This window comes from Galleria mellonella, unplaced genomic scaffold (genome assembly GCF_026898425.1).
Source record: "Galleria mellonella isolate WM207_F2 unplaced genomic scaffold, CSIRO_AGI_GalMel_v1 utg65, whole genome shotgun sequence".
Classification (NCBI taxonomy): domain Eukaryota; kingdom Metazoa; phylum Arthropoda; class Insecta; order Lepidoptera; family Pyralidae; genus Galleria; species Galleria mellonella.
In genome coordinates this window covers 2,237,802-2,249,911 of record NW_026442138.1, presented here as the reverse complement: position 1 = coordinate 2,249,911, position 12,110 = coordinate 2,237,802, and the positions used below count along the sequence as shown (strand labels likewise).

Below are 12,110 nucleotides of genomic sequence, written 5' to 3'. Positions count from 1 at the left end.
ATATTATTAAATTTCTGGATATTTTAATAATTGGACGTTTAATAATTACGTACCACAGTTTAGGGGGAGGGAAGAATTCTTGTAAAACGTCTTGTAAACCCTCACCCCCTTTCGCCACTGTAATGCATCATAAGCGTTACAGTAGAAGGGAGGAGAGAAACAACGCGTTACGTAACATTGTTTTATTGAATGAATGAATAAATGAGTATACTTTATTTGCATTATACAATATAGGAAATAAACAAGACAATTTACAAACAACGATACAATTGTATAAGTACAGTAAGGCGGTCTTATTGCTGAGAGCAATCATTTATTTATTTAAATAAAGAACTAAGAAATTAAAATCTCCCAAGCTTTTTTATGCTAGCTATGGTGGCAAATAAGTATACGGCTTGTCTAATGGTAAACGGGCTTACCGTAGCCTATGGACGCCTGTAACACCAGTGACCCTTAAGGAACCTCAATACGCCATTTTCGATGAATCCATGCTGTAGTCTCTAAGGAAAGCCTCGGCAGGAAGATCATTCTACAACCTGAGTGTTAGCGGGAGAATTCATCACTAAAACTGTGCGTGACCATTTTGGTTCTAAGGCTTGAGGACGGACTCCCTGCCGATGGCAAGCGGTACGATAGTGAGAGGAAATTCATAACCTTTTTCGTTTGTTTCACGAGGAAACCCCTTGACTGTATCGTATATAATTTTTATTTTGTTTTTATTGCTAGTTTTTTTTTCCTGAATTTGTTTGCTGTTGGCCGTGGGTAGCTTTTACAGCTTCACCGGACGCGTATGCAGGGGCGAGTGCAGATGGCACCCCAAGCCCGCGAGAGGGGAGCGACAGAGGTGTCGACTCTTACTTATGGACTGCGGTGTGCGCCTAAGGGCGCCAGAGTGGCTCGGCCTCGGCTTAGGGCTCGGCCTCGGCTTAGGTCTTCCTTGCTAGTATTTATTAATGTTGTGACTTTTAGATAAAAATAGTCGCTTTGGTGTTACGTAACATTTAAAGGAAGGAAGAGGAGGTATAGTTCTCTATGCATGTTACAGTGCATTACATGGGGGAAAGGTAGAGTCATAAATTTTCAAAAATTTAGTTACATAATACTTGAACTTGATTTCTGTAAACTACCATTATTTTAATTACATCCGCCTTTAACTATCCACTGGTGAACAAAAGATGGACAGCAGCGTCCTTTTTGAAACAACAATAAAACCTAAGTGCGGTTGCCAATTCGCCTACCAAGCATAACAACTGGTCGCAAAATCCCCAGAAAAGAGAGGCCTATGTTCATCAGTGGACATTTAACGGCTGATATGATGAGAATGATGATGACTGTGAATCATTGGCATATATGAAATCATATTCCTGCCTCCTGGCCTGGCGCCTTAAGACCCACTAGGTACTCTCAGACATGTCTTTATAGATCTTCATTCGTATCCTAGTGGCTATGGGCTATGGGCACCAGACAATTTTGACGTGCACACAACCCCAGGTGGGTCTCCCTCCATGCATAAATCTTAATTAATTCATTAGTTGTTAAATCTTCTTCAAAAATAACTGCTTTATTTAAACTAATAGATAAAAAGTTATTCTACAGTTACTACTGGACAGACTATGTCAATTTCTGTAACAATGTATGTGGTAACACGATCCTGTTTATTGAAGAACCATTGTAGGATTGAAATGGAAGGAGTAAAAGTAATTGTTAGTAATGGGGATCTTACATTCCTATTGCTAGCAATTAGGTCGTTCTCCACGAGATTCCCTCTGGAAACCACCGTGGTTAATTTTTGTGGAATTCGTGATAATAGGCTAACTGACCTGATTGGGAGGAAAGGGATTGTTAGTAATGGAGACTGAGAATCCCGTTGCTAGCAATATACCCAACCAGGTCGACCCCCTCGCGGTTCCAACTGGAAACTATCATGGTTAATTCCTGATGAATTCATCATGATGGGCTAACTGGCCTGTTTTCATTTTCATTAATCACCCTTCACTGGTGCTCCGCCAGTGTATCCCGTTAGCGCTGGCGGGGTTACCATTCCATTTTACCCATAAAAAAAAAACTAACCTGATTTCATCCTTACCTATCATCTCTCACTGGCGCCCTGCTCTATTCTATTCTTACCTAATACTAAAAAAAAACAATAAGCTAAACACGTGTTCAATTCGTTCGATCCAAACAACAATAGGCCGCCATATTTTCCAGAACGCAACCGATGGAAACAAAGCACACCTCAAGGTCAAGGTTTCACAATTGGGAATTACATAACCGGACGAGTTATGAATGAGTGCAACCAGTTTCAAACATAGACACCTCGGTAATGGCGGATCAACGACCCGAGTGCGACACGGTACGCTAATTAAGGTATCTCTATTATTAACTAGGTGTTTGATAGAGTCGGGGTCACCAAATTGTTTGATACAACATTAATAAATACTCCAGTTGGTGCAGTTATAGTCTTAAATATATTTATCAGTTTTAGTTTTACTTCAAATAGATATATTATAATAAGATTTACAGCGTAACAATAAGACAGTCTTGTAGTTGTATAATGTCACACAGAGGGCGTCTCAACCGCGCGATTAATATAAAATTTGCAGAGTAGTATGGTGACCGTTGCTTGCGCTGTAATAATTTGCACGGCCTACCCACTATGTTTATGCCGGTCCGCCATTGTCTAGGCATCTATTAGTGTTAACACTAGGTATTAATATATATTTTAATATAGCGAAACTGCATTAGTGTCTAAGATACAGGCTAGGCCAAGTTTAGACACTAATGTGCTGGACATAATGCTACATTTTATACACATATAATTCACTTTTAAATTTCTGTAAGCCCATGACTGTATATTTTTATGTGCAATAAATCTTATTATTATTTTTAATTTAAATTTACGATATCTCGGCTTAAAACCGGTTTTACAGGTGTACACGGGCCTAAGCCAAGTGCATAACTGTGTGCTATGTTTTTTGTATAAATGTAATTTGTCTGGTAATCTGTTTGTAATATTATGTTAACCTGTAGATGTACCAGGAACGTCTAGTCCAATTTGCAGAAACTTCCTGACAATTCGGCATGTATTTAGGATTACGGCTTTCTGTAATTGATGGTAAATATTGGGTGGTAACTTTAGAGTATTTATCGCGTGATGCAGTTGTTTTGGTATTACACCTGTCGTGGACAGTACTATTGGAACTATTGTCACTTTTTGTAAGTTCCAAAGTCGGGTGATTTCGTATTGAAGTTCGGTGTATTTAGATATTTTCTCTGCTATTGTATTTTGTATGTTGTGTGTATTAGGTACAGCTATATCTATCAAATAAGCAGTTTTGTTTGTTTTGTTTATTAATGTGATATCTGGTCTATTGTAGTGGATTGTTCTATCTGTGAGGATGGCTCGATCAAAATAAAGTTTAGCTGTGGAATTTTCTAGTACACTCTCAGGCTTATATTTATAATATGGATGAATGGAGGTAATGAAATTGTTTTGGTAGGCGAGTTTTTGGTGTATTATATTGGCTACCTGGTCATGTCTATGTTTAAAATCAGTTTGCACTATTGCTTTACATGCTCCTGTGATGTGTTGAATCGTTTCCGGGCAGCTATTGCATTTACGACATATATCAGATGTAAGGGTTTTTGTTATATATTTCTGGTAGTTTTTAGTCTCTATTACTTGATCTTGAATTGCCATGATGAAACCTTCAGTCTCTGGGAAGAGTTCTCCTCGACTTAGCCATGCGTTCGACGCCTCTTTGTCGACATTAGTTTGGCATAAGTCTTGTCGATGCCTTCCATGTAAAGACTTTCCAGTCCACTCGGCAATTTTGGTCTTTTCTTCAGTAATTTTTTCGTTATTTTGTGTCGTTTTATTTTTCAGGTTAAGAGGTGTTAATTTGTGATCACTATTTATTATTGCTTTATGGATTGGAGAGGATTCGGCTTTATTGAAGAAATATTGCCTTAGAGTTGTAATTTGTTTATTATGTAGATTCACTATGTCTATAAGGCCCCTACCGCCTTCTTTTCTGGGCAGCGTCAGTCTTTGTAGACAAGATCTGGGGTGATGTTTATGTGTCTTAGTCATTGTGGTGTGTATTATTCGTTGTAGAGCTTTTAGGTCTGATTTTGTCCAAGTAATAATGCCAAAAGAGTATGTAAGTATAGGGATAGCAAAACTATTAATAGCTTTTATTATATTTCGGGCGTTTAGTTGCGTTTTAAGAATAGTGTTGAGTCTGTGACGAAACTGTTGTTTTAATTGTTGCTTAATTTCCTTATATTGAATTTGGCGTGCCTGATTGTACCCTAAATATTTGTATGTTTCCTGTTCTTCTAGTGGTTCGATTTGTTCTCCTGTAGTCATTGTATAGTGGTGTTGAAAATACTGCCCACATTTAATTGAATTTATTCTACATTTGTCTATACCGAATTCCATTTTAATATCTTTTGTAAACTGTTCAGTGAGGGTAGCTAGTTGAATGAGATCATTTTCACTACTGGCATAAAGCTTTATGTCATCCATGTAAAGTAAATGATTTATGGTTTCGTTAGGTTCTGGATGTCCATTAATACTTTTTTCTTGAATATGAAATCCTAATTGTGTTGAATTTAATATATTTGAAAGGGGATTTAGGGCAGGGCAGAACCACAGAGGGCTTAGTGCATCACCTTGAAAGATACCTCGTTGAATTTTAATGGGTTGCGTCTCTATTGTTGTAGATGATGTGGGTATTTTTAATTGAGTGGTCCAATTTTTCATTGCCGTCTTTAAAAGGGTAATTATTTTTGGATGTATTTTGTATATTTCTAGTACTTTTGTTAACCATGAATGAGGGACAGAATCATAAGCTTTTTTATAGTCAATGTACATAGAAAATAAATTAGATTTTGACTTTAAGGCTTGTTTTAAGACCACAGAATCTATAATTAATTGTTCTTTGCATCCTTGACTAAATTTTCTACATCCTTTCTGTTGTTCGGCTAGACATTTATTTTCGGCAATGTGTTCATATATTAGTTCAGATATGCAGGATGTCATAATTTTATATAACGTTTGTAAACACGTAATTGGTCTGTATTTTGCGGGATTAGCAGGATCTTTAAAGTCTTTAAGAATCATAAAAGATATTCCACGGGTGATGTAATCTGGGATTGTGTTCGGATTTTCAATGAATTGATTAATATGTTTAAGCAGATGTTCATGGGTTTTAGTAAATTTTTTATACCAATAACTGTGGATACAATCTGAACCTGCTGATTTCCAGTTATGTAGGTTACTTAGTACTTTTTTAAACGTGGTCATTGGAATGTACTCAAATGTCATTTCTTGTATAGATGAGTTGTTATTTGCAGTTTCAGACTGTATCCAGTCAGCTTGCATGTTGTGTTCAACAGGATTTTCCCAAATTCCTGACCAAAAGTCACGGAGGTTCTTCATATCTGGTAGATTGCCTTTATTATCACTATTTCTGTTTTCTTGTATATTTGTCGTTGCTTGTATAATATTTCTATAGAAATACTTTTCATTATTGTAAAATTGTTTATTTTGTGTCTTTCTTAATGTGCACGCCTTGTACCTTCGTAAGCGACCTGATACGACTGCGAGTTTCTGTTTAAGCGTATCAAGTGTGTGTGTGAGATGCATGTTAGATTCCTCGTGTGCAGAATGTGTTTTATATTGTTCTACTATGTTTTTTATTTGTTTTTCTAGTTTTCTATTTGTATTACCATTTATGAATTGGATTAATCTACCTATTTTAGTACGCAAGTCTTCTAAGCGTTTTTCTAGTCGCCGTTGCCAACTCGGCTTATGAGTTTTCATTTGCCGGGATCTTTCCACTGGTTCCAGTATTAATTTGGTTCCATTTACTTTAGCTGCTGTCCAAGCTGCACAATATATTGTAGTTTGTAAAGTGATGAAATCTGTCTCTGCATTAATATTTTCAGACAGTGTTACTTCGTTTAGATAATGTACTATTTTAGCCAGTTTTTTAGATGGTTTTTGTTTAGGAATGTGATTTCTGCTTGTAGGCTCTATATCTTTGAAATATTGAAATGCCTTTCGATAAGTTTCGTCTATTATTGGATCTCTTTCTATTTGCTGTGAAGCCAGTGGATCTTGTTCTAGAAGGTTGAATTCTATATTATTTAGATTTTCATTGTCAGTATTAGCAGTGTTGGGCTCATTTACGGTGTTGGCTTCATTTGTACCATTATTTAAGTTATTAAGATTAGTTGATAATTCTTGTGCTATTTGTTGTTTTATTTCATTTAATCTATTGTCAGAAATATACTTATTATGTATAATTGCTCGTCTTTGGTCAGCAACTCTCTGTTCACTTAATTGAGCACATGTGGGAAAATCTCTAATAAAAGCTTCATGTAATGATTTCCGGTAAGCTGTTTTGTTTGTTTCCAATTGTGTTATCCTATAATAGGATCGTATTAAGCTCTCATTTTGTTCATTTGTCCATTTCATATGAATTTGAGTTTGTGGGTTGTGTGATTCAGAAGTATCTTTTTGTATATTTCTTACAGATTCGCGGTTTTGATGAATATGATGAGGGTGAGATAATTCTTTTCTTACATCGTCATAAATTTGGTTTATTGTTTCTTGAGGTAACAATTTATTGCGTACTATTGCTCTACGTTGGTCTCCTACTCTTTGACGGCTGACATTCATATTTGGAAACATTTCTATGAATTTTAAGTGTAAAGGTTCAAGATAATTCTTGGTGTCGGTGTGTAATGTTGTTAGTTGTAGATAAGTGCGCAGTATAAAAATATTCATTTCAGGTGTCCATCGCCTGCGCGTTCGGTTAAGACCAGAGGTGGGTGCAAGCTCATAGTCTGTAATGACATCTCGCACAACACCATCTAGCGTACTAGAAGAAGAAACAGTAGATGTTCTTCGTGTCATGTATGAGGGGCGAGTTGAAGGGATAGATGAAAAAAGTGAGATGGTATCATCGCCTATAGATTCAGCTGTAGCTTCAACGTCGTGAGCCCGCTTGCTCAACTCCCGACGACCGGCTGTAGCATCTTGTGTGACGAGAGCCCGCCTGTTCAGCGTCTCATCACCGGTGGTTCGTAGACTGGAGCACCCAGCACCGGCTCCAGGTGCGCCCCGGCGACCCCCGGGCAGCGACCGTAAATTATATCTTCTTTCACTTTGCTCCATAAGGGTTTTTGTGTTTGGGATGATTAGTAGGAAGGGTATAGTCCTGTTGTTATTGACTCTGTCAATAAGTACTTCCCTATTGGGGTATGTGGTCGAGATGTCCTGACCAAGCACTTGTACCTGCTTCCCTTAAGCCCCCCCACCACGTCAAGGTTCAATCCCTTGGGGGGATTATTATTATTATTATTAACTTTTTCTTAACTAAAATGTACTCGCGACTTCGTACACGTATGTTTGAAAGTAGTAAACTGTTTCTAAATGGCATATCAAGAAAAAAACATACATCATACATTAAGTTCCTAGACCTTCAGGAATATAGCTGTGAAAAACTGCATCCAATTTGGTGCAGTAGAACTTGCGTGATGTTGGCACAAATGCACAGACAAAATCCTTTATATTTAAAATAAAAATCTTTTTTATCTTTTATTTACAGACATCATCATCACCATCATATCGGCCTTTAATTGTCCAGTGATGAACATAAGCCTGCCACTTGGAGGTTTTGCCCGTAGTTGTCACACTTGGCAAGCGGATTCGCAACCGCAGTTAGGCTTTGGGGAAGTTTTAAGAAAAACGCTGCTGCACATCCATCGCCCTCTCCTAGTCGCCTCTTACGACATCACTCAGTTTTAATTTTAATATATTAGTAAAATTAAATCAATATTTTTTATATGGGTAAAAATCCAATGGTAGCCTTATTCGTGGTATTGATTTACGTTGCTGGGTTACCAGTGAGAGATAACATATGAGGGTGAATTCAAGTCAGTTGTAGCGAATTCGCCATAAACTATTTACCTAGGACGATTTTAACTGGGAACCTCGTGGCGATCGAGTTAAAAGGATATATAGCTAATTAACATTTACCTATGACCGTACAAAAATCACTTACGTTTTTTTAGAGATAATAATGATATTGTAAGTCCACCTGCGCTATCGGTAACGCTGGCGGGGCACCAGTGAGGGATGATAAATGAAAACGAAGTCAGACCAATCGTGATGAATTCACAATGAATTAATCATGATGGTTGTCAAAGGAATCACTCACAAGGGGCGAGTTATGAAAGTGGATAAAATTTGAAATTAACATACGATAACTCAGCTCCATCTTTTATTACCCGTGTACTTCACATATCAGATAACAATTGCCTGGTCCTCAAGCTAGGATAGATTATGAGGAAACAGGCAATAAACATTGTCAGGACTCGACATAGTTTGTAACGTTGAAAATTTGTTACTCTTTCACGCAAAAATTACTGAATGGATTTGAATGAAATTTAATATACGGATAGGTTACATCCCAACCTAGCACATAGAATATTTTAAGTAATGATTCATGCAAACGAAGCCGTGGTATACAGGTAGTTATTAATAATGTTATTATTCTTATTTTATTCCACATTACATGAACCGAGGTGTACGTTATGCAAATGAATCCCACACACGAACTGCGCGGGCGCATTGCGACAAGCGAGTTTTGACACTGCGAGATGGAGACGCTCGCATGCTCACAAACTATGCCACGGTCAGTTTAGTTTGTCGATTTATTTACACTGTGGTCCATCAATCGATTTTGTAACTAATAGGTCTATCTTCATATTGAGATTGACGAAATACCATTTTGCGTTTCGCAAAATAGTTGCTTATATGAAATATTGAGGGCCTACTCACTTGTCTTACGCGACGTAAGTTTTCGATCGATAAATAATTATAAGATTCGCAGCCAACAGTGAAATAATCTGAGAAGGACTCTTATAAAAATATATAGTCGAACATATAATCTCCTCCTTTTCTGAAGTCGGTTAAAAATGATGTGAAAGATAGGATTGGTTATTTGTTATGCAACTTAGAATGACAAACAAGCTGACGGCGCACCTGATGGAAAGTGGTAACCATCGCCTATAGACATGAGCAGTACCGTGGACATAACAGAGTATACTGTTTCGCCCATGATACCCCCATGCGTTGCCATTCCTGAGAACTCAGGTGTTATTCCTCTGTACCCAGTAAATTCACGCCATATCCCACCCATCAAACCGAAACACAGCCATGCAAACACAACTACTTCACGGTTGAAACACGAATGGGACAGAGGTACCCAAGCAATCGACTTTTGTACAAAGTCTCCCTCTGGTTTAGATAGGATTGGTTATTTTTTTTATGCAACTTAGAATGACAAACAAGCTGATGGCGCACCTGATGAAAAGTGGTAGTCGCCTATAGACATAAACAGTACCATGGGCATAACAAAGTATACTGTGACGTCATGTATACCTTTCATGCACTGTCATTCCTGAGGACTAAAGTTTTTTTTTTTAATGGATGATAATGAAATGGTACTAGTGAGAGATTATAGAGAGATATATATTATAAGGCGATAAGGTCGCCCATTGTTTTCTCATTGTGATTATTTCTTGTGATTGTTTGTATTTATAATAAGTTTACTGTTGTAATCTTTTGGAGGAAACAATAAAGAGTATCTATCTATCTATCTATCTATAGGTGAGAATGAAAAAGCAGGTCAGTTAGCCTATTACGATTAATACGCCTGGAATTCAGCACGATGGCTTCCAGGAAGCATCACGTGGAGCTCGACCTGACAGGGTATATTTCTAGCAATGGAACTGGTAGTTTTTTTTTTTTATGAGTGAAAATGGAATGGTAACCCCGTCTGCGCTAACGGGATACGCTGGCGAAGCACCAGTGAAGGGTGATAGATGAGAATGAAAACAGGCCAGTTAGCCCATCATGATGAATTCATCAGGAATTAACCATGATAGTTTCCAGGGGGAACCGCGAGGAGGTCGACCTGGTTGGGTATATTGCTAGCAATGGGATTCTTAGTCTCCATTACTAACAATCCCTTTCCCCCTCCACTCCCATAATTACACCATCAATCTTGACAATTAAAACAAACGCAGATTGGTATCTGCGTTTGTTTTAACATTTTCTAGACATTGTCACCATAAATTGCTAGCTACTGCACAAAAGGGTAAGAGAATAGAAGAATGAGCTAACTCAAATTAAATTAAAAGATTTTAAACTGGAAATCGCTAAAAGACTTTGTATGTGTGGTCCATCGTTACAAAGAAAAAGACTTCTACCACAGATGACATGATTGAGAAGAAGAAAAAAAGAGTAATCCTTCCCCCTCGAGATGTAAGATTTGATAAATTTAATCATCTTCCTATATGGAATGAGAAGAGACAATGCTATAAGTATCCACAATGTAAAGGAAATACATATATATTTTGTGTTGTGTTGAGTTGTGTTTGAACAAAGACAAATAAATGTTTTAATAAATTTCATTCATAAATAAAGCTTTTCTTAATATAAAACTAAATATATGATTATGTTCATTGTTCCTAATTAAAAGCCAAATATTAGTGTTAATGCATACTGTACCACATATGGAACAGAATTGAAAAAATAAATATCTACAAAATTAAAGAATTTTAATTGTTATTATTATCATTTATTATGTCTAGACACTATATAGAACCACATATATTTTTTTGACACGATTTAAAAAAATCATTCATTGTAGGGTTAATCTCCATTACTAACAATCCGTTCCCCGTTATACAACGTTAGCAATAAATACAGTGAAATTATTAAGGATCTCCTTTGCATGGGGTAAAAACCAATACTGTCCGTAATTTTATTCTTTTTGATGGGTGTAACCAATAAACAAGTTAATATAATACCAGACAAGATAGAATCAACTCACGTACCTATTGAGGATTCCGTACAAAATTTTAATATGATTATTTTTTTTCTCTTTCTTTTAGAACTACATTCACAACAGATTTTTTTATACCACGAAAGGTGACAAACAGGCATACAGCATATGGCAGTGAATTTACAGAGACAGGAGAAATAATACCCGAGCCTCAAGAATGGCAACGCATAGGAGGTATCATGGACGAAACAGTATACTCTGTTATGTCCATGGTACTGCTCGTGTCTATAGGCGACGGTTATCACTTTTCATCAGAAGGGCTGTCAGATTGTTTGCCATTCTAAGTTGCATAAAAAAAAAACATAATTTATGAATTTATAAAATAAATATTTATAAAGTAGGTGGTTTTATGAGCCACAATAGTGAAAAAGCTACCAACTCAACATTAATAATATTATTTGTACTTCCTATAATGATAAAACATAGTCTTCTATCATCTTTCACCAGAGGAAGACTTTGTACAAAAGTCGATTGCTTAGGTACCTCTGTCCCATTCGTGTTTCAACTGTAAAGCAGTTGTGTTTGCATGACTGTGTTTCGGTTTGAGGGGTGGGATATGGCGTGAATTTACTGGGTACAGAGGAATAACACCTGAGTCCTCAGGAATGGCAACGCATGGGAGGTATCATGAGCGAAACAGTATACTCTGTTATGTCCATGGTACTGCTCATGTCTATAGGCGACGGTTACCATTTTCCATCAGGTGGGCCGTCAGCTTGTTTGCCATTCTAAGTTGTATAAAACTAAAACTTCTATATATTTTACAACATCAAACTTATAACTGTACTTTTTTTGTGCAAATAAATGATTGATTGAAATTGATTGATAGACAAATTAATTTTAATTGGAAATTTCAATCAAATAATCGTCACTCCACTTTTTCAATCGATTTCGAAAAGATTTGCAATTCGGTCATAATTTTTTTTTTCTTTATATTTGTTACCTCATATGTAACTCCGTCAGTTCTAAACCGATTTAGAAATTTAATTTTTATCTGAATGGATGGAATGAAAAAAAGTTCTTGAGTGGCTACCACGTACGGGTAAACGCAGTGTACGACGACCCTCCACTAGATGGAGTGACGACCTGATATGCGTTGCAGGGAGTCAGTGGATGCAGGTGGCTCAGGACTATTCTTTATGGCAGTCTATGGGGGAGTTTTGCCAGTAATTACCACGCTTG

The 12,110-nt window shown here is 36.9% G+C and overlaps 1 protein-coding gene across 1 annotated transcript in view; it reads right to left on the bottom strand.

Moving 5' to 3' along the window:
- LOC116412661 (cyclin-dependent kinase-like 4) overlaps nt 1–12,110 on the bottom strand; it is a 46,373-nt gene that overhangs the window by 11,498 nt on the left and 22,765 nt on the right. The gene's annotated exons all lie outside the window — the stretch shown is intronic.